The 22,522-nt window shown below is 47.2% G+C and overlaps 1 long non-coding RNA gene across 1 annotated transcript in view; it reads left to right on the plus strand.

The window, feature by feature from the left end:
• LOC144798615 (uncharacterized) overlaps positions 1-22,230 on the plus strand; it is a 181,126-nt gene extending 158,896 nt beyond the window's left edge. The window contains exons 2-3 of the long non-coding RNA XR_013603581.1: positions 21,110-21,167; positions 21,894-22,230. This is a non-coding gene — a long non-coding RNA (uncharacterized LOC144798615). The remainder of the gene's footprint in view (positions 1-21,109; positions 21,168-21,893) is intronic.
• Positions 22,231-22,522: the final 292 nt, after the last annotated feature.

Genomic DNA, 22,522 nt, shown 5'->3' on the forward strand with positions numbered 1-22,522 from the left:
GCTGGAAGGACTCCCAGCAGCAGGAGGTCAGACTTGTGTCTGTCACAGCAGCATCCATTTTGTGATGCTGAGGCTCTGGTTTACTTTAACCGGGATTAACAGGAACATGTCTTCTCCCTCTAGAAGGGTGGAATGCTACCCCCGTCTCCAGAACTGGCGAGGTGGGAGTATTCCAAAGCGTATGACACCTTACACGAAATGTTTTGATAAAGCCAAACCAAAGTTAGCATTTAACCGCGAGGATTATAATGCACTTAAGAGTATATGGTATGGCTATAGCTTAGAACAGCTATAAGGAGATGGTTCCGAAAGCTGCAGACAGGCTCAGCTCATGCTAGAGCCTCATCTCACATATAACCAAGCACTCTGTCCTCAGGATTTTTAAGGCCTGCCATAGAAGTGACTTATAGGTGCATATGTGTCTATATATAAGGTTAGATATAGGAATACTATATCTAAGCAAGGGGTGATTACACGACCTTGCCCAAGCTGAGTCATCAGCCAGTTGTGTCAATTTGGATGGCCAGCCAGGGGTGGCATAATATATGCTGCAGCCGCTGGTAGGCCTTGGATGCACCTATGCCCTGGGTACCTATGGTACACTATAGAGGGGCTCACAAGGGTGACCCAATATACAATTAGGTATGTACCTAAAGTAAATGGAGTCCATTTTACAGTGAGAGCAGATAGCCTGGGGCCCTGATTAGCAGGATCCTAGGCCAACTAAGTCAAAAACCAGCTAAACACTAGGCAAAAAGTTGGGGGTAACCATAGTCAGATATCCATCCTCCTACAATCAGTCCTTTCTTTTTCCACGCCAGCCAGCGCAGATCCGGAGAGAGCGGTACCCTTAGTCATTTTTTGATGAACCTTTTTCGACTTTTGTCGACATCTTTTTCGAGTCGTTCGACTCCTAGTGCACGTAGGGATGTCCCATCGTCGGACCAGCTTCAAGCCTTGTGACTCCTGTCACAAGTTGATATCGGTCATGGACCCGCACCTTGTGTGCCCCTGGTGCCTGGAGCGCGACCACGACCCAAAGTCGGGCTCCGACTGTCGGGCTATGAACTCGAAGTCTTTGCATGAGCTTTCCCAAAAGCTTCTGGAGGCCCGGCAGTCAGCTCCCTGCCGCTCGAGGTCTCGGTCAAGAGGGAGGTCGCGGGACCGGTCACGAAGTCACCACCATCATTCCTCCTCAAATTATTCGTCATCAGTTAAGTCGAAGTACAAGAAGGAGGCAAAGAAGCACCATCGCTCTTTGCCTTCTCCCTGTCCGTTGGCCGACGCGAAAGGTCGTCATCCTTCGGCTCCACCCGCAGAGCCTACTGGGACGTCTCTGAGCTTCCCTCCCTTCCCGGAAGCCTCCCCCTGCCCAGCTCTATGCATTTTACGAAGCCCTCCACTCCATCTTTGGGCATTCCCACTCTGCCGGCGCGCCTTCGGGCCCCGCAGACTCGGCTGGGGGCTCTAGGCCTTTGATACCGGCAGCTCCGGCCTCGGCTCCGCAGGGCCCTGAGGGATCCAAGCCTGGACATGGATCAATGCCGGTTGACCCCACAACACTTCCCCCGGCACTGATTCCTCTGACGATGCCTCTGCCACCTCCGACGCCGGTTGTGTCCACAGTCAGCGTCGAACCCGGCCTCCCCCTCGACTTGGACACAGAGCCGGACCGGCATCGACCAACGCCAGTACCGGCGATGACCAGTACTTTGTACCACTGTTCTACACTGGCATTCCTTACTGCCCTGAGTGGTAGCCACAGGAGGGTCTGTTGACCCTCTGGCAGACCAGTTTGAAGAGCCTGACTGGAGAGAGGAGTTGTGTGAGGCCAGTGGTCTGGAACCTCCCCAGACGTAGGTATGCTTTCTCCTCCTACCTTGAGCACGAGGAGGGAGCTTCCTACATTGTGGAGTTGCCTAGGGTGGCTGGGGCCTTGAGCTTCCTACCGTGGGAGTCAAGACCAAGCTCCTGACTGAGGTGCTTCAGCTGGCAGTGGCCTCTTCGGAACCCCTGCTGCCATTCAATGAGACCCTCACAGACACCCTTCTGCGCACTTGCTCCAAGCCCAGCACAGGGGCTGCTGTGGATAGGATGATTACCCGACGTCACCGCCCAGACCTGGGTGACCCAATTTTCCTCTCCCAACACCCTAACCCCGAGAGCTTGGTGGTCCAAGCCTCAATACCCAAAGGCTCGTTCCCTACTGCTCTCCCAGATAGGGAATCCAACAAACTGGACCATATTGGGAAGATGTTTTTTTCCAGCAGCTAAGGACTGCTGTTGGTTAACACTGCATGTCTCTTGGGCAGGTACACCCACTCTGTGTGGGACACGGTTGCGCAAGTGCTACCACAGTGCCCAGGGGAGGCCGGGCCGTACTCTCCTGTGCGGTCACTGAGGGTAGAGACACAGCAAAGTTCGCCATTCAATGTGGGCTGGATACCGCCGACTCGCTGGGTAGAACAATGTCTACGTCAGTAGCCTTGAGGCACTACTCCTGGCTGAGGTCCACTGACTTCTCCGGGGATGTCCAATCGACCCTTTTGGACATGCCCTTTGATGGCCGTCGCCTGATTGGTGACATGGTGGACAATGAGCTCGAGCTCATCAAGTACTCTAGGGCTACGGCCAGATCCTTGGGCCTTGCTGCCACCTCTCGCACCTTCAGTCAGCCTTTTGACCCTTTCTTGGCTTCCAAAGGGGTGCCTCATCACTTTTCACCCAGTGCCACAGACCGGCGCATGCTACCCAGCCTCTGCGCGGCCTGGGACGTAGGACCCAGTGCAGTGGGTCTGGGTGCCAGCGGGCGGTCCAGTCCACCAGTGCCCCCTCTGCAGCAGACTCCAAACCTTCCTAGTCTGACATTTCAGGGCCACCAGTTTCGAGTGGGGAGCAGGATCTGCTATCACCTCCCCCACTGGCACAACAACACGTCAGACATGTGGGTTTTGCAGATAGTTTGAAGGGACTGCTCCCTCCCCTTCAAGACTACCCCTCCCTCCATGCCACCAACACTCCATCACATGTTGGAGGATCACTTGGCCCTTCTTGGTCAGGAAGTTACAGCTCTCTTGGCCAAGGGATATATCGAGCGAGTTATTGTCCCAGAATTAGGTCATGGTTGTTACTCCCACTACTTGCTGGTACCCAAGAAGGACAAAGGCCTGCGTCCTATCTTGGATCTCAGGGACGTCAACCACTTCCGCCAGAAGGAGAAGTTCAAAATGTTGACATTAGTTCAGGTCCTGTCGGCCCCTGACCATGGAGACTGGATGGTAGCGTTGGACTTGCAGGATGCTTAGTTCCACATCCCCATCCTGCCAGCTCACAGGTGTTACCTAAGGATCAGGGTAAGACACAAGCATTTTCAGTTTACCGTGCTCCCCTTTGGCCTTACCAGCGCCCATCAGGTTCTCACGAAAGTGAGTGCGGGGGTCGCAGCTCATCTGCGCAGATCAGGAGTTCTAGTCTTCCCCTATCTCGATGACTGGCTGTTGGAGGCGGGCTCTCCCCTGGCTGTCGTTTCCCACTTCCACACCCACAACTAGGGCGGACCTCCTGCACTCGCTGGGGCTCACTATCGATAGGCCAACATCACATCTGATTCCCTCTCAGAAGCTCCTTTTCATCGGAACAGTTCTGGATACAGCACATTTTTGGGCTTATCCTCCTGAGACCGGGATATTCGGGCTATGATCCTGATGTTTCAGCCTCTACCCCAGGTTTCGGTGAGAATTACCTTGAGGCTGCTGGGGCTCATGGCCTCCTGCATCCTGCTGGTGGATCATGCCAGGTGGCATATGCAGGCTCTGCAGTGAGGCTGAAGTTCCAGTGGGCGCAGCATCAGGCGAATCTTTCCGATTGCGTCCAGATCTCGGGGGCACTGCACACCAATTGCAGTGGTGGCTAACGAACCAGGATTGGATCAATGGCAGATCTCTCTCCCTTCCCCAACCAGAGTGCACAGTGGTGACAGATGCATCACTCCTGGGATGGGGCAGCAACATGGGAGGAGCGGAGATCAGAGGCCTCTGGTCTCCAGCGTAGTCGTGGCTTCACATCAATCTTCTGGAGCTCCGGGCGATTCATCAGGCACTGAAGGCATTCCTTCCTCTGTCAAAGGAAGGTTAGTGCAGGTGTTCACAGACAGCACCACCACCATGCGGTACTGCAACAAACAGGGCGGAGGGAGGTTGTGGACCCTGTGTCAAGAGGCTCTTCGCCTTTGGACATGGCTGGAACATCAGGGCATGTCCCTGGTGGTTCAACACCTGGCAGGTTCTCTGAACGCCAGGGCGGACAAACTCAGCCGCCGGTACGTGATGGATCACAAATGGTGTCTTCACTCGGAGGTGGTGCAGAGTCTCGTTCAGCAGTGTGGAACGCCTTGTTTAGATCTGTTTGCCACCGAAGATAGTGCGCAATGTCAGCAGTTCTGTCTATTGGAATTTCCAAGGCGGCACTCGCTTGGCGATGCTTTCCTGCGCAAGTGGAGTTGTGGTCTTCTATACGCCTTTCCGCATATACCACTTCTGTACAGAGTGCTGAAGAAAATCAAGCGCGACCAGGCCCAAGTCATTCTAGTAGCTCCGGACTAGGTATGAAAAGTCTTGTATCCCGAGCTCTTGAACATGGCCATTGATCCTCGGTTCAGACTGCCTCTTCGGGAGGATCTTCTGTCGCAGCAGCAAAGGACGGTCCTCCACCCGAACCTGTCCAGCCTCCACCTCCTTGCATGAAGATTGAGCGGCATCGGTTGACAGCTTTCAACCTTCCCCCAGAAGTCTGTAATGTCATCTTGGCAGCCAGGCGTCCCTCCACTAAAATGGTATATGCCTGTAGATGGAACAAATTTGTGGCATGGTACACAGCAAAGGCTGTGGATCCCCTTTCTGCCCCTCTTTCAGAGGTTCTCTTCTTCATTCCATCTTTGGCCCAGCAGGGCTCTGCTCTGGGCACCCTTAAAAGCTATCTTTCGGTCATTTCGGCCTTTCTTCGCCTTCCTGATCAGCCTTCTCTTTTCAAGTCCCCTATTGCAAATAGGTTTCTTACGGGCATTACTCACCTCTTTCTTCCTATTCCTTTCGTATTGCCACTATGGAACTTGAATCTGATCTTAACTTACCTTATGTGTGCTCCTTTCGAGCCACTACATAATTGTCCTCTCAGACTCTTGACCTTAAAGACTGCCTTTCTGGTTGCCATCTCCTCTGCTTGCAGGGTGAGTGAGCTTCAGGCTCTACCTTCTAAAGGTGAGTGAGCTTCAGGCTCTATCTTCTAAACCTCCTTTACTTGCTTTCCATCCAGACAAGGTTGTCCTTCACACTAGACCTTCTTTTCTTCCCAAAGTGGTTACCTCTTCCCACATAGGACAAAACATCACTTTGTCTACCTTTTTCCCTCCCCCGCTTCCTTCCAAGGAGGAGGAGAGACTCCACCGTCTGGATCCAAAACATGCGTTATCATTTTATCTGGATCGCACAAAATAATTCCGGGTGGACAATCAACTCTTTGTTGGCTATATGGGTGCCAAGAAAGGTCAGGCAGTGCAAAAACGGACCATCTCTCGATGGGTCATCCTTTGCATTAAGATCTGTTATTCTTTGGCGAAAAAGTAGCCTCCTGTAGGACTGCGTGCCCATTCCACCAGGGCGATAGCAGCCACTACTGCTTTGGGATGTGGAATCCCCCTCTGTGATATCTGCCAGGCAGCCACATGGACATCACTGCACACGTTCATTAAACATTACTGCCTGGATAGTCAAGTCCGTAGAGACGACTTCGTTGGCTGTTCAATTCTCCAGGACTTTCTGGTGTGAACTTAGTTCGCAGACCCACCTCCGGAGTTGATATTGCTATCTATTCTAAGGAAACAAATCTATAACTAATAGTCTGTTTCAGATGAACAAGTTACTTACCTTCGGTAACGATATATCTGTAAGAGACATATATTAGTTATAGATTTTTTACTGCCCCACCCATCCTCCCCGGTCTGTGAACTGACTTCTAGAGTAAGAAACTCCCTTTCAGTGCCCTAGTTTTGTGCACCAGTGGTCAGTGTCTTGCGTGGAATGTCCTGTAAAAGAACTGACATCAGCGCGCAGGGCGGCGTCTATGTAGATACCGCAAAGTCATCCCGGCGATCACGACCCAAACGACGAACGCGGAGTCGTCCAATGCCACCAACTAACGTGCAGGTGTACTGCCGAGAAAAAATTCTCCGGATCCAGTCTGACGCCTGGGGTAATTCTAAGGTAGGGAGTCTATAACTAATATATGTCTCTTACAGATATATCGTTACTGAAGGTTAGTAACTTGTTCAATATAACAATAGGTATCTGAAAGAGACTCTAGTTGCAGATTCCTTGCCTTGTGAATTTCCCCCAGGCATCAGTCTGGATCTGGAGATTTACCCTTGCGCGTCGGTAGTTGGCGTTGGTTGCCTCATGTCCATCGTCTGCTTCGTGCGCACCGGAAATGACTAAGCGGGACCTATATAGACGTCGCCCGGGCCCGCTGATGTCAGTTCTTAACAAGAATTTTCACACCAGAAGCGCAGAGCCATGAAAGACACTGACCACTGGTGTGTGAAAACTAGCAAACTTTAGGGGAGTCCTTATTTGTAGACATCAGTACACAGTGCAGGGAGGGTGGGTGGATGCAGTAAGGACTCTACAACTAGAATGTCTCTACCAGATACATTGTTACCGAAGGTAAGTAAGTTATTCATCTGATAGAGACTCTAGTTGTAGATTCCTTACCGTGTGAACAGACACCACAGCAGTACCAACCCCAGAGGAGGGTCAGCGAACCAAGATCACTAGAGAAAGTGCTGGAGGATCGAGCAGGCAACGTACCTTGTCCCTCTGGACTTGGCTGCCCAGGCAGTAGTGCCTGGTAAATGTATGCAGGGATGCTCACGTTGCTACCTGACAGATATCCAGGACTGAGACTCTGAGTGTTAATGCAGTTGTTCCCGCTGTTGCTCTAGTAGAGTAAGCATACAATCCCACAGAAAGTTCCTTCTTTTCCAATGCTTAGCACAATTTCATACTGAGGACAATCCATCTAGGGATGGTCCTTTTCTATAATACCCAACATTTTTTGGCACCTACATGTCCAATGAAGAGTTGATCATCTACCCATAAGGCTTTTGTACGATCAAGATAAAAAGACAACACACGTTTTGGGTCCAGACCATGGAGTACCTCCTCCTCCTTGGAGGGATGCAGGGGTGGGTAAAAGGTGGGCAGAGTAATGGGTTGTCCCACATAAAAGTGCGTGACAACCTTAGGAAGGAACAAACCTTTTGTATGAAGTACCACTTTATCTGGATGAACAGACAGATGGGGAGGCTTGAAAGACAGAGCCAGGAGCTCGCTAATTCTGTGAGCAGAGGTGATGGCAATAAGAAAAGCAATCTAAAGGGTTAGAACTCTGGGAGGGCAATTATGAACAGGCTCGGAGGGAGCCCACATAAGAAAAGTTAAGATCAAATTTAAATCCCATTGGGGCATTATGAAAGGCAGTTTCAGCTCCTCCGCTATGGCGGAGGAACGTCACCCCACTGCTTTTAAGCAGTGCAAATTAAAGGAACATAAAATCAAAATAACTTTGAGTTATTATCATTTTATATTTCCTTTGCGGGCTGGCGGGGCTGCTTTAGTCTCGGAGCAGGGCAGGGAAGGAGTGGTTTGCCCCCTTCTAAGTGCACATGACTGTTTGGTCGCCCTCTCGTACCGCCCAAAACCGCCATGCGTACTTTCCCTGTTTACCATGCAGGCTGCATTACAGCCTGCATGGAGAACATGCCTAGGACCCCATTCGCTGGCTGAGCATCCAACCAGGACGCTCAGACCAATCATAACACTGCATTGCAGCATTGTGATTGGTCGGGGGAGCCTGGGTGCGTACCAATCACAATGCTACATTGCAGCATTGTGATTGGTCGTGGAGCCTGGCTGTGCTTCCTGTTCCTCAAGTCCGACGAGGAGAGCAAAAGTAGACACTCTGGACCCGCCAGCAAGATAAGTGTTTGTTTATTTGTTTTAAATTTTCTTTTTCATTGCGCCCCCCTCTTGCGCCTTCGCCCCAGCCCCCGCGCCTTCCCCCCAGCCCGTGCCTTCCCGCCACCTGCGAGCAATGCCGGCCACCACTGATGAAAGGAGATAGAGGAAACAAGTGAGTAAGGCCCTTAATGAATCCGTGACAATTAAAGATTAGAACAAAGAAGGCTGATCTGGAAGTCACAAAGAGGCAGAGATAGCCGAAAGATAACCCTTAAGGTTGCCCAAAGCAGAACTGTGCTGGGCCAAATAAAGTATATACAAGAGAATCTCCGAAGGCGGGGCAGAAAGGGGATCAACAGCCATTGTTGTGCACCATACCACCAATTTGTTCTGTCTGAAGGCTTATACTGCTTTAGTGGCGGGATGCATGTTGCCAAGATGACATCACAGATTTTGGGTGGAAGGTCGAAAGCCGTCAACTGCCGCCGCTCAATCTCCACGTAAAGAGGTGGAGGCTGTACATGTTCAGATGAAGAACCGTCCCTCCTGCTGCGACAGAAGATCCTACCGAAGGGGCTGTCTGGTCGGAATATCAGACTCTTCATGCCCAATCTGGAGCCCGGTCATGCTCGATCTTCTTGAGCAATCTGGGCAGAAGTGGTATAGGCGGGAAGGCTTAGAGGAGACCGAAGCTCCCTTGCAACAAAAATGCATTGCGCAGCTCTGCTGACAGTATCTCTTCGGAGGCGAACAGATCTAACCAAGGCTTTCCCCTCCGCTGAAAGGGACTTTGCACCACCTTTGGATGGAAACGCCATTTGTGATTTACCAGGCACCGACAGCTGAGTTAGTCTGCCCTGGTGTTCAGAGAACCCGCCAGGTGGTGAACCACGAGGGATATGCCTTGATGTTCCAGCCATGTCCAGAGGATAACATAATTATTATACAAATTTATACAAAGAATACACATATCTAGATACATACATATAACATATAATCCAAATAAATGCTTAGATACACAGGGGTATGCTGTACATTTATGTTTGAGAATGGTGGTTAAGTGGGGAACAGCCAACTCTTGTAGTCTTCTGAAGATGAGATAGTTATCCTTAGATCTTATGTTTGGGGTATAGAGTTCCATAGTTTGGCTGCTTGAATAGAAAAGGATGTGCCACCTATGGTTTGTTTTCTTGTATGGTGGGATTTTGAGGCAAGGTGCCAATCTAGAGAGGAGGTTCCTTTGTTGAATGTATGTGGTGATTTTAGTGCTGCTGAAGAGTGGTCCTGTTCAATATATTAGATTTGTGGGTACAAACCAGCTTGAATGTGGATCTTCTGGCAACCGGTAATCAATGTAGGGCCTTCAAGGCAAAGGAGATGTGGACTTGTGGCTTTACATGGAGGAGTAGTCTGGCAGCAGAGTTCTGAATCTGTTGTAGTCTTTTCATAATTGTTAAAGATGATCTGTGGTAGAAGCTATTGGCGCAATCTAGTTTAGACAGTACAAGAGAGATAGTAGCCTGCATCTTGTGTTGAAATCCCAGGTGGGTAAGACACATCGCAGAGTCTTTATAGTAATGAAGCTTTATCTTGATAGTTATACAATTGGGCATTCAGTGATAGCTTGAGAGTACATGGTAATCCCAAGGGTTCTTACTTCCTTAGATACTTTAGGCTGTGTTCCCAGATCGTCAGGCCAGGCGGCGAGTGGGTCATAGTTTTTCCAGTCACCACATGTGAGTATTTTTGTTTCAGAAGCATTCAATTTGAGATGGCTTCATGTCATCCACTGATCAACGCTCTGAGGCAACTGAAAATTTGTGAGTTTCCAATGTCTTTGGGGCTTCCCAGTTTAAGGAGTATTTGTGTGTAATCTGCATTGTTATAGCATGTGAGGTGAAATTCATTGATCAGGACTGGTAATGATTGCATGTAGATTTTGAAACATGTGTGAGATGATAGAGCCCCGAGGAACCCCTGCTGTTGTGAAGTATACTTTGGATGAGAAAGGGGGAGTGTGGATGACATTTGTTCTGTTTTGAAGGTAGGATGTGATCCAGTCAAGAACAGACCCCTCTATGCCACCTTATTAGAGTCTTTGTGATAGAGTGTCATGGTCAACTGTCAAAGGCAGCTGAGGGGTCCAAGAGAAGTAGTGCAGCAACCCCTTTCTGGCCAACTGTGTTCTTAAGGTCACCCGAGATGGCAATGAGAGCAGATTATGTGCCTCTTCCTGGACGGAATCATGCTTTGAAATCTGAAAGTATGGAATTCTCTTCAAAGAATTGTGACATCTGATTTTTATATCACTTTGCCTAGGGTCCATTTGTAATTGGTCTGTAGTTGTTGAGGTTAATAGGGTCCAGGTTTGTTTTCTTTAGTAATGGGGGTATGTATGACTTTTTTTGAGTCTTCGGGAAAAATTGCCATAGTTAAGGAATTGTTGATGATTCTTCTAACTGGTGTGGCAGCAGAGGAAGTTAGATTAATTTTCCTGTAGGGTTTTGGTGGACATGAGTCAGAAGTCCTGCCACAGGCCTGCTTGCTTTGGCCATATCCATAAATTAATTGTGTGATATTTGTTAGAAGGAATGCAGAGGCTGGGCGATCCTACTCTTGGAGTTTTTTTTTGGAAAAGGGTAGGTGCTAGGTGCTTTTTCTTTCTTTTAGATAGGAGTCTGTAATAAAAGAGCCACTCTTGTGATTTTGGCACCCTATGATGACCCTCAACCACCACTATTTTAACTGACTTTAGTGTGTTATTTTACCCTAGCCTTAATGTAGGATGGTACTGCATATGCCTGCTTCTCTTCTGTCCTGTAATCTTGCTGTCTGTCAGTGGGAGCTGTCACAGAGTGGAACAGTCTTGCCAAGAGCAGAGCGTGTGGGATGTGCATTTAAAGGTGCGAGAGGGAGAGAGAGGTGTGGAATGTACTTTTTGGTCTAGAAGTGCAGTGTTGTGGGCGGTGGTGCACACATGTGCTCAGTGTTGTACATTGAGGGATGAAGTATGTGATGCTATAAGCAGTTGTGCAGGAACACATGTGCTCAGTGTTGTACATTGAGGGATGAAGTATGTGATGCTATAAGCAGTTGAGCAGGAATGTGTATTGTATTGTGCATTGATGTGAATTATGAGTTCTTACTATTGGCTTTGACATGGCTTCATGTCATTCTGGTTTCTGACTTTACCTTGCTTCAAACTTTTCTGTGTGCACAGTGGTGCCTGTAAGTTGTGTGGATGAGAATTATAGGTTCTTACTATTGGCTTTGACATGGCCTCATGTCTTCTTGTTCTCTAGCTTTGCCTTGCTGTTGCGTGCACAGAGGTGCTTGCAAGCTGTTTGGGTTATTCACATTCAAGGCCTTTCTGTTTTTCTAGCGATTGTTTTTGTTTAGTGTACTCTGGAAGGCCTTGTGAGAGCTTCGTCAAGATAGAGCAGAGGTCTTCAAACTTTTGTAGGTTGAGCCCCCCAGCTGAATTTTTTAAGATGTTGGGCCCCCCCTACCACCTGACAGAAATATCTGGAATCTGGTGCACTACATAATCGACTGCCACGTGCATATCACGGGCCATATTCGGCAAATAATGTTTAACATAATAAGAGTCCTTAGTAAACTGCAGGTTTGTGAATTGGTGTGGTGAAATGACAGAGGCTTATTACACAGCTAAAACACAATTTTCCAAGAGAAAATGTGCGCACATTCTTTTTACTAGGATGCTTTGTTTTACACATGACCTAGATTAATAATAACACCACCAACATAAATGTGTGGAACCGTTTTGATCTAAAATTGCATGAAAAAAAACATTTCTCTGCAAATAGTAATAGACTCTCTCACATCAATCACATTAAAAAGAAATTAAACAAAGCAGATTTTACAAGAATCTGTTTAGGAATTATTCCATGCCATCAGGGCAAAAACAGAGCTGCCTCTATTAAGGGAACCAATAAAAGGCTGGATTGCAGTGCATGTAAATATGTCCTTTTGTAATTTAGGATGAAAACCTTGATGGGGCACGACATGCCCATACTTATGTACAGGGGTGCAACAAGACCCGAACTTCGGGGGGGCTAACACTCCCATCCAGGGCTGGCCCTAGCACTGGTCGCACATAGTGCAACAGTCTGTTTTGGTGCCCCTCCCCCATATCCTCCTTCTCCATGAATTTCCACACTACCACTCACCAACAATTCACCCCATCTCTCTATAGCACCTTTCTGCCAAACATTTCATTTTTTTTACGGTGCTACTCATAGTTTACCCACACTCTTTGATCTGCATGGTACACGTTCACGTTCTTTGTAGCAGGCGCATTAAACCTCTGCACTGTGCGGGTGTCAGAAGTACCCATGTGAGTGCACGTTGAGCGATGCGACAGTGTGGGAGTAGGGTAAGAGGAGTGACTGCAGGGTGAGTGAGGTGACCATATGAATTTGGGTGCAGATGTAAGTGCAGAGTGGGACAAATGAATGTATGGTTAGTGATGGTCTTATTCGAAGGAATATGCATATTGAGCAGTAAGGGGGACATGTGAGTGAAGTGTTTCATTGGTGCAGAGTGAGTAGTGTGCCCGTGTGATTGCAGGGTGAGGTACAGGGTGAACAGCACAAGTGCATTGTGAGTGTAGAGTGATCACTGAGTTCAGAGTGAGCGTGTGAATGGTGTGAGTGCATGGTGATCAGAGTCAGTGCATGGTGATCATTGTGTGTGCATTGTGATCATTGTGAGTGCATGGTGAGCGGGTGAATGGTGTGAGTGCATGGTGATCAGTGTGAGTGCATTGCGATCACTGTGAGTGCAGGGTGAATGGTGTGAGTGCGTGGTGATCGCTGTGAGTGCATTGTGATCGGTGTGAGTGCAGGGTGAATGGTGTGAATGCATGGTGATCAGTGTGAGTGCATTGTGATCGCTGTGAGTGCAGGGTGAATGGTGTGAGTGCGTGGTGATCGCTTTGAGTGCATTGTGATCGCTGTGAGTGCAGGGGGAATGGTGTGAATGCATGGTGATCAGTGTGAGTGCATTGTGATCGCTGTGAGTGCAGGGTGAATGGTGTGAGTGCGTGGTGATCGCTGTGAGTGCATTGTGATCGCTGTGAGAGCAGGGTGAATGGTGTGAATGCATGGTGATCAGTGTGAGTGCATTGTGATCGCTGTGAGTGCAGGGTGAGAGGGTGAATGGTGTGAGTGCATGGTGATCAGTGTGCGTGCACTGTCATCACTGTGAGTGCAGGGTGAACATGAAAGTGAAAAGCGAGAATGAGGAGTGAGTTGTCTGAATGCAGGGTGCATTCCCAGACACTTGAAGTGACTCAGCAGGTTATTGATGGCAGCGTAAGGTTTCAGATATGTTAAACTATTGCTATTATGCCATTAACCAGGGATCAAGGTGGAAGAAATAAATGTGCTGATCGTTCAACAAACTTCCAGTTTTATGGTTAGGGTTGCCAGCTCATTATTTTGATGGCCCAGTTGGAACAAAAATAAATAGTCACCTTAAGCTGTATTGTCAGCACTTGTCTGTGCATACTTTGAACATCAAATATAAATAGTAGCACTTTTAATTGTGTTTTAGGGCTCCCTGAATGGTCCATGACTGATAATAAAATATAAAATGGAACAAAGACAGAAAAGTCACATTACAAATGTATACATACTTATTTATTTTTAAGCATATATGGTGTCAAGACCAGCAATTTGCAGGCTGTTTAAAAAACACATGGATGGCTGGCATTTTTCTTTTGGTAACTTGAAGCCCTGTGGGTGTTGTGGTACCTGCCTGTGCACATTTAAAAGAATCTTTGCCTGCCTGTGCACATTTAAAAAAAACTTTGTCTCCTTTCTGCAAAGAGCTTCCTCACAGTACGGGGTTAAACTGGTAGATCTGAAATGCTTCAGCTGCTTTGGGAGGCAGGATGTCTCCTTTGCTAAAACTGAAAGCAAGTAAAGACTGTCCTTTCAGCTGTAGTGGAAAGCAAGGAGTCTCCTCTGCTATGAAATTGAACACAAAGGAACAGGACTGTCTGCTAGTTTGCTTTCGTTTTTAGCAGAGGAGACCCTGCCTCCCACTGCAGCTGAAGCATCCCAGCTCTACCGATTAACCCCCTCCTGGGAAGGCTGTTAGCACTCTACATCACAAAAGCACAAGTCCGTGCCTTATCTATTTCCCCTCCCTCCCCCTCCCCCTCCAGCCCTCAGTTACCGGAGCTCGACAATAAACAGACTCCATTTGAAGGGGTGAAGACTTGCACGCCTCGGGACAGTAATAGACTCTGAAAGGAAAGATCTTCGTGTGGAGTGTGCGCCTCCCCCTGAGATGGTGTCGCGCCCCCCTGGGGAGGCGCGCCCCACAGATTGAAGACCTCTGAGATAGAGGCTGGAAGAAGTGAGAATGGAGGAAGAGATGTGAGGGCTCCTTACTGCCATTGGATGCTTGCTTAGAACTAGGCCAGTTCTGGTAAAATTCCTCTGGTGGTGGGAGGTCTTTCGCAAATCTTCTAGTGTGTTTAAAGCTGAGGGTTGCAGGCTGAGAAGTTGGGAGTTTGGATTCCGAGTGAGGGCAGACGTGTCTATCTCAGAGTATGAACCCTGGATGATGAGCTCTGATCCCCAGCTGTGACTCCCTTGGCCAGAAGTGGATTAGATGCCAGGTGATGTATTGAGTTTTGTGGTCAATGCCATTGTGATGTGAGCCAGTGGCCGCTATCATTTGAGGTGTTTTCTTTGTGGTGTTGGAGGTGCACATCCAGAGTAATCCTCGGCTGTATATATATATATGTATATATATATATCTTTCTGATCTCTTGCAGGTATCTTATATCAGTTGCTGCTTATTTATTAATCAGTATTATTCATACATTTAATGAGTATAAATAAGTATTATGCATGCATTTAGATTATAGTTTTCTACATATATTTGAATCTTATGCATTTGGCATCTGAGACAGTCTTTGTTTAGAGTGCATTATGTAATAAACCCCATGCCTTATTCTAAAAGAGATAGTCTTTGCATTCTGTTAAATAAAACCCCTTTTCAAAGGTGCTGTTTAGTTTGTGTTGAAATCTTTGCTGCGCCAGGGGTGGTAAGACATTCATTATATGCTCAGAGTGTATATTTTTCTGTAAGGGTGCAGTGGTAAAAAGTACCCCGCCTTGGGTGAGTGCTGGGTCTTGCCTCAGCCTAAGGGGGGTGTTGCAGTTAAGATCTATCCTTTTTGTGAAAAGCAGATTCATTACATCTTGCCGTCGGACTCACGGGATCTGAACGTTGATAAAAAGGGGAGGAAATATGTTTTCCTAGAAAATTAAAGGCGGACTCTCAGATACCAATTGGAATTTTAGGAAGAAGTGGCTGGATCCCCTTAAGTGTTTATTATAAAATGCATGAGAAGTATGTTCAGTTGCAGCGTGAATTTGAGACATGAGAGAAAGTTTGTTGAAGCCAACAAATACATCTACAATGTTATCCTGTCAGAATAAATTGTTGCAAAGATAAATGGGAAACCTACCAGACTGTGTCAGAAAAGGATACAAGTATAGGAAAAGAAGAGGAAGGGTTAATAGGAGAACAGTGCGTTTAGCTATTGCAAAGTTGGAATTGACTGGGACCCTGAAATGTGGGATGTTCTTTGTTTGACACCTTTGGAAAAAGCGCTTGAAATCATGCACATTTAAATTGAGACAGTGCAGTGAATCTTTGTGCTCAAAAAGACATGTATTTTAAAGGAAAACAGCAAAGCTCTTGCACGCAACATGCAAGGTATTACAATGGTAGTTATGCAAAAGTAAATGTTGTAAACATGTAGCCAAAGAATTGACAGATGCAATTTCTCATATAAAATTCTTGAAAGATGGGTAGTTTAATGAATCCACAACCAGCCGACACGTGTTTCGTCGTGTGGGAACAACTCACAACGACACTTCAGGGCTTGTGGCACGACCTACACGTGTGTAGGTCTGGTGGGAAATATTCAAAGGGAATCAGAATTCATTGATCACAGTGACACCGGTTTGGTTGTCTGTCTTTGTAGTCGAATATTAGAAAAATCCTGGCATTCATGAGCACATAGGGTCAAAGAGTGCTATATGAGTCACGCTTAATACGTGTACATATTAAGCCTATAACCGGGAGGGATCCACGATCTGGTTCACGATCCTGCAAGTGTAGCTGGAATCGTGGAAATATCAACTTTGTGGCATCCCTCCTCCTTTGATTCCCGGCTCCGTTTTCCAACAAAGGACTTGTATTTTAAAGGTGCATGCAGGAATGTGCTCTCCACTTCTATGAGAAAAAGGAGGGAGGCAGGGGTAGAGAGGTTATTTTTTATCAAAGTTGGGAAAAAATACAGTTTGTGGATTAAGTTGTGGCTGGCTTGCCATGACCTCGGTGTGATAAGACGACATTCCACAGCGTCTGGTCTGCGGAGGATTGAAAGCAGAGAGGAGGTTTTTGTGAAGGAGGGGGCCAGAGGCACAGGCATGAGCACACAGAGAATAAATTTTAAAAATTGTGATTTTTATGTTTGTGTAAATTGTGAATAGCTGCTGTTTTTACCGGATTTGAACTACTACCCACTCACCTGCACCATAATCGTTAATCACCGCGTTTGGAGCGGGTCCTTTCCCCGAAGCAGCACTGCAGCGGCCATCTTGGGTTGGGGGGGCTGCTCAGAGGAGCTGCACACGGTCTAGTCGTCGCAAGGACGCTAGACCGGTATTTAAACGGGGCAAACTAGGTGGCCTGTGATTGGAAACTTTAGGACACAGTGCAGAAGCACTACAGAGCGCAGCACGCTCACAGGAGCTCGGAAAACGAAATTTTAAAAATTGTGATTTTTATGTTTGTGTAAATTGTGAATAGCTGCTGTTTTTACCGGATTTGAACTACTACCCACTCACCTGCACCATAATCGTTAATCACCGCGTTTGGAGCGGGTCCTTTCCCCGAAGCAGCACTGCAGCGGCCATCTTGGGTTGGGGGGGGCTGCTCAGAGGAGCTGCACACGGTCTAGTCGTCGCAAGGACGGTAGACCGGTATTTAAAACGGGCCATGTTGACGCGCAGCGGGCACGCGCGGCGGGCTCGCCGGAGCACCGCCGGAGTCACGCCAGAGTCCAGCCCGTCTGCGCCCGTCTGCGCCCGTCTGCGCACGTCCGCGCACGAACGGGCACGGGGGCTGGGACGGCTGGTCAGCGTCGTATTTACCCCCCCGGGGAGCTGAAATCCTTGAATAGAGGTGAGCCCATGGTAGACCAGGCAGTCTTAATGCTGCTTAAACACTATGGTATATCCCGGAACGGTAGATGTACACCTGCCGTGGGTAAACATCCCATCTTAAAAATAGCTAGTTTGAACACCCGCTCGCTTCACTGCCACCATCTGGAGGTATATAACATGCTTCAGGACAGTGAGATCGATGTCCTAACCCTCTCGGAGACCTGGACGGATGAGAACTCACTGCCGGACATCATTGCCGCTGTTCCAAGCGGATATGATATAATGTGGCACAACCGCCCAGGGGGCTCACGGGGGGGCGGGGTAGCTATCCTCTACAGGAAGACCATGACAGTGGAAAAACTAGTAACAGAGACGATCGACCTGGCCAATTTGATCGGGGTAAAGGTCACTGTAAACAATGTGTGTTGGGTGATTTTGTCTGTCTATCGCCCGCCCAAGGCAACCCCAACATTCTTTGACCTCTTTTGTCCTATCATATCTGACTTTAGGTCAAGATATACAAAAATCCTGGTAACGGGGGATTTTAATTTACACTGGGACAAACTCAACTGGGACTCACCCATGCGTCAGCTAGACACTTTAATGTCTGCCCTGGGTTTTAAACAGGTGGTGGATGTTCCAACGCATGTAAAAGGCCACACTCTCGACCTCATGTGGACTACAGACGCTGCCCTAATATTTAGGGAGGCAGCGCTCTGTGCTTGGTCGGATCACCATTTGGTCTCGTGTGAGGTCCCCCTTAACAGTGGGGCTGTTTGCAGCCCACATGGGTCTAGAAAAACGCGGAAATGGGCTGAAGTCAACCTGCTGTCTTTGACCAAGGCTCATTTGGCACCTCCCCAGGCCTCTCAGTTGGACTGTAACCTGGACCGAGAATACTCCGATCTAACGAGATGTATGACTCGAGCGATCGATCAGATAGCGCCAGTGAGAACACAGCAAATAAAGGGATCAGGGAAAGCTCCCTGGTTTACACCACTCTTAAGGGAAACCAAAACAAAGCTAAGGAGACTAGAAAGGTTGTGGAGGAAATCTAAGCAGGACGTAGATAGGAATATCTATAAGGCCTCCCTCCACCAATACAAAAAACTTATGATCCAAGCTAAAGCGGACTACCTTGAGTTGCGCCTAAGCAAGGCCACTAACATCCAGAAAGAAACCTTTAAAGTATTGGCCGAGCTGAGTAAAAAGCCGGACAATGCTAAGGCCCCTTTTGACTGCAATACCTTCCAGACTTACTTCCTGGAGAAGGTGAAGATCATTGTCCAAGAGATGGAGAGTGTGGCAGCAACAGGGACTGCGACCAGCCTAACATCTAAAAATGCGAATGACTGCTCCTTTGATGTGTTTCCAGAGATGGATGCACTAATTTTGGAACAACTGATGGGCAAAATTAAATCTGGCTCCCCAGCTGATCCGTGTCCACCTGAGATCTTTCGCATCGCGCATCCCTTATTAGAGGAGTATATCATCTCTCTCCTCAATAGATCGCTAGGCATGGGATATCTGCCGAATGAACTTAAGGAGGCGCGGGTGAGACCTCTATTGAAAAAACTAGGGTCGGACCCTGCTGTGTTAAAAAACTACAGACCCATCTCCCAGCTTCCCTTTCTCTCAAAAATCCTTGAGCAGCACGTTCTTCAGTCCCTGTCCTGCTATCTGGAATCTCACCACCTACTCCATGATAGACAGGCAGGGTTTCGAGCCCACCACAGCACCGAGCTAGTGATGCTCTCGGTGCTGGATGATCTAAGAGGTCGAGCTGACTGTAAGAATGCGAGCGCCCTGATACTATTAGACCTATCAGCGGCGTTCGACACTGTCAGCCATGCTTTGCTCTTGGATAGATTGAAGAACTCTGGGATTAAGGGCTTGGCTTTTCAGTGGTTGGAATCCTTCCTTATAGGAAGGACCCAAAAGATACAACTGGGGGATGAAACATCAGAGGTGGGGTTCTTGGAGTGTGGGGTACCGCAGGGGTCTGCCCTGTCCCCGCTTCTATTTAACCTATACCTGCAACCACTGATTGCTTCGCTAGCTGCGATGAACTGTAAAGTTTTTAACTACGCTGATGACACGCAGCTACTGCTAAGTATAAATGACACCACGGAGGCACAACTCCAATCCCAGAACATCCTGAGGTTCACGGTGCAATGGATGACGGATAACCTTTTAAAAGTCAATCCTGACAAAACTGAGATCTTGGTTATCCCATCCACTTCTTCACCTTGGAGTGACCTTTACTGGCCTATGGAGTTGGGCCCTGCCCCAAAACCAAGCCTGGCTGTGAAAAGCTTAGGGATTAAACTGGATGCCGACCTGTCGATGGCTGCTCAGATCGCATCGGTGGTAGGCAGCTGTATTAATATCATTCGGCAACTGCGGAAGCTATCCCCTATCCTTTCAGAGTCCATGATGCGATCATTAGTGGCTGCCACCATCATCTCCAGAATCGATTACGGAAATGCTCTCTATCTTGGCTTACCGAAAACCCTCACCAACAGGCTCCAGGTTTTGATGAATGATGCTGCCCGTTTGATCTTTAGACTTCCCAGGAGGTCTAGAGCCACTCCCCTACTACAAAGCCTACATTGGCTTCCAATTAAAGAGAGAGTGGAATTTAAGAGTTTGTGTACAGCTCATAAGGCAATTTACGGTAAGGCTCCAGCCTATATCAAGGAGCGCCTACAGCTGTACTGTCCGACGAGATCACTTCGGTCCTCGGACTCGCAGCTGCTGACCTGCTCTCGCTATAGGCTAGCAACGAAGGGAGGGAGAGCTTTCTCAGTACTGGTTCCCCAGTTGTGGAACAGTCTGCCTGGAGGGCTGCGTGAGGAAGGAAACCTCCTAAGATTCCGAAAGAGCTTAAAAACGCTATTGTTTAGGAGAAGCCTGAGCATATCATAACCGGAATGCTGCTCTTTGCTCTGACTTTGTTATGTTGTTGTCCTGTACCATCTTTTCCTGGCGCTTAGAGACCTGCAGGTGATTAGGCGCGGTATAAAATTAAAATAACAATAACAATAACAATAGCTGTGCCATACATACAGAAAATAGTTTTTAATTTAAGGTTGCTGTGTAAGGGCCAGATGAGGAGACAATAACATAAAGTTTGCATGAATGCACCATTATTTTAACAGCATAGAAGTTCAAGGAATTGGTAGTTGGTCATTGGATTATTGTTCTCTGGTTAGATCAGCAAAATATTGGGTTGTTTACAACGAAAGTTGATGATATTATGAAAGAATGAAGACAGAAAGAGGATAAAGAGAAAGTGAGTTTCTTGATGTGGAGTGGGTGGGGATTGCAAATTGTCTGCACTGCTGGGTTCAAAATTGGAGGTCTAATGGGGCTTTGTCAATGTGTGTGGGGGAGGGTCTGTCGTGGTAGGTGGGATTGATCGTTTTTATTGAATCTGTGGCTGATTTTCTTTGTAAATTATCAATGAACTTCCGTTGCTAACCGATGTGCAAATGTTATGGAGCCGGTTTTTCAAATAAAAAGATTTTTTTAAAAAAAGAGAGAAAGTGAGTTAAAGGGTGTTGTTTCATGGGCAGAACAAGTTGGAAGGAAAGGTGTTCGTTTGCCATCCTTGTAAGAGATTTGAGCATTAGAAGAACAGATGTATTTTTAAAGAAATTAGAAAACTAGTTATTTTTTTTTAAAGAGATAATTAAACATGTACCCAAACTCTGAAGCCATTTGTTTAGACCAGCTAGGATGAGTCACATGTGAAAAATGTGAGTTTAGAGAACGTGAGGAAAATAATCAGACCAGTTTTTTAGATTTAACGATCGTTGTTCGTAGGTATATATTAGACATGTTGGTGAATAATGAATAATGAATCTTGTTTTACAGGGAGGAACACTATTTTGGAAAAAGACATGCAGCAATGTTTTTGACTCTGCACAAGCAGGTAGTGCAAGTGTGGTCAATTCAGAAATGTGACAGTGTATTTTGTGTGCCAGTTCAAGAGCAATGTGTTCTTTATAGTTTTTGTAATGAACAGGAAAAAGAAAAAATATACAATGTGATTTATCAGGTCCTAATAAAAACAGGGGTGGAGATTGTGATATAGGATTCCCCAGAGTGTACTGCAAAGCACAGTTCCTGTGCATGACAGAACCTTTAATTTCCTTACAGATGAAAAAGCTAAAATCTTGGAGACAGAGGTAATGATACACGATTCGGATTTGGTGTGCATACCTAAATACGAGCACCTGGGAGATAAGGATCATACAAAGAGGTGGGCAGAAAATGAAGGAATCCACATTCCCCTAGATGTAATATTCTTATGTGTCAGAATGCAGAAGCCAGACCAGTCCTATAGAAGTTGAAGGGCTTGCTGAGGAGAGGAAAATTGCCAGAGCAGACAGAGCAGATGGACTGCCTTGGGCTTCTGCCAATTGATAAAGGGAGCACGTATCCAGCAGTGAGTGGAGAAATAGTCAGGAAGAAGACTGCCCCAGCCCTTCTTACTGTGCAGGGAGAAAGAGAGTTTCACTCTTCATACCAAGAATTCAGAGGCTAAAGTGTGGGTAGAATCTTTAGACAGAAATGCAAAACAGGGAGAGAAAAAGTGAGTTTTTTTTATTATTTGAAAAATGTTTTTTGCAAGGAGTGATGCTTGTTTCTTTTCCAGGTCATCGTACTGCGCCCAGTCCCCGTATGAGTGGGATCCCCCTTCCCTGTTCCATCCTCCCCCCTTAAGCCTGGAGTGATCACTGGACAGGGGAAGCTAACATCCTGTGGCTGAACGGACCGGATGGGGTCCTCCGTTGCCGAACAAAGTGAACTGATGTGTTGGAGATGGAGTTCAAGTTACATGTGAGAAGGCTGTGTGTCTTTCACACAGAAAGACCATGTGTTTTCAAGCGAAAAGAGAGCAACACAGATGTGCTGCAATTGACACTGTTTTATAAACATGAGATGAAAAAGTGCGAGAGCACTGTGTGTCTTTCACACAGAAGGACCGTCTGTTTAAAAGAAGGTGAGCAACTGAGATGTGCTACAATCTGAGCAGATGTTTTCTGAGCTAGATACTGAAAAGAAAATTGATGTTGCTTTTATTTTTTAGCAGATACGTTTGGCTGCTTTAGCAGCAGCAGTTCCAGTATTTGCCATTAGAGACATTAGAAGCCTTACCAAGTTCAAAAGCTTGTACATTTATTTTGTGTATCCATCTTGCTGAGAATCTAGATATGACATGCTTTTCGTTTAGCACGAGTATCTCAACATGTATTTAGGAAATGTAGTTCTTTGTTCACAATT

Source organism: Lissotriton helveticus, chromosome 12 (assembly GCF_964261635.1).
Source record: "Lissotriton helveticus chromosome 12, aLisHel1.1, whole genome shotgun sequence".
Lineage (NCBI taxonomy): Eukaryota > Metazoa > Chordata > Amphibia > Caudata > Salamandridae > Lissotriton > Lissotriton helveticus.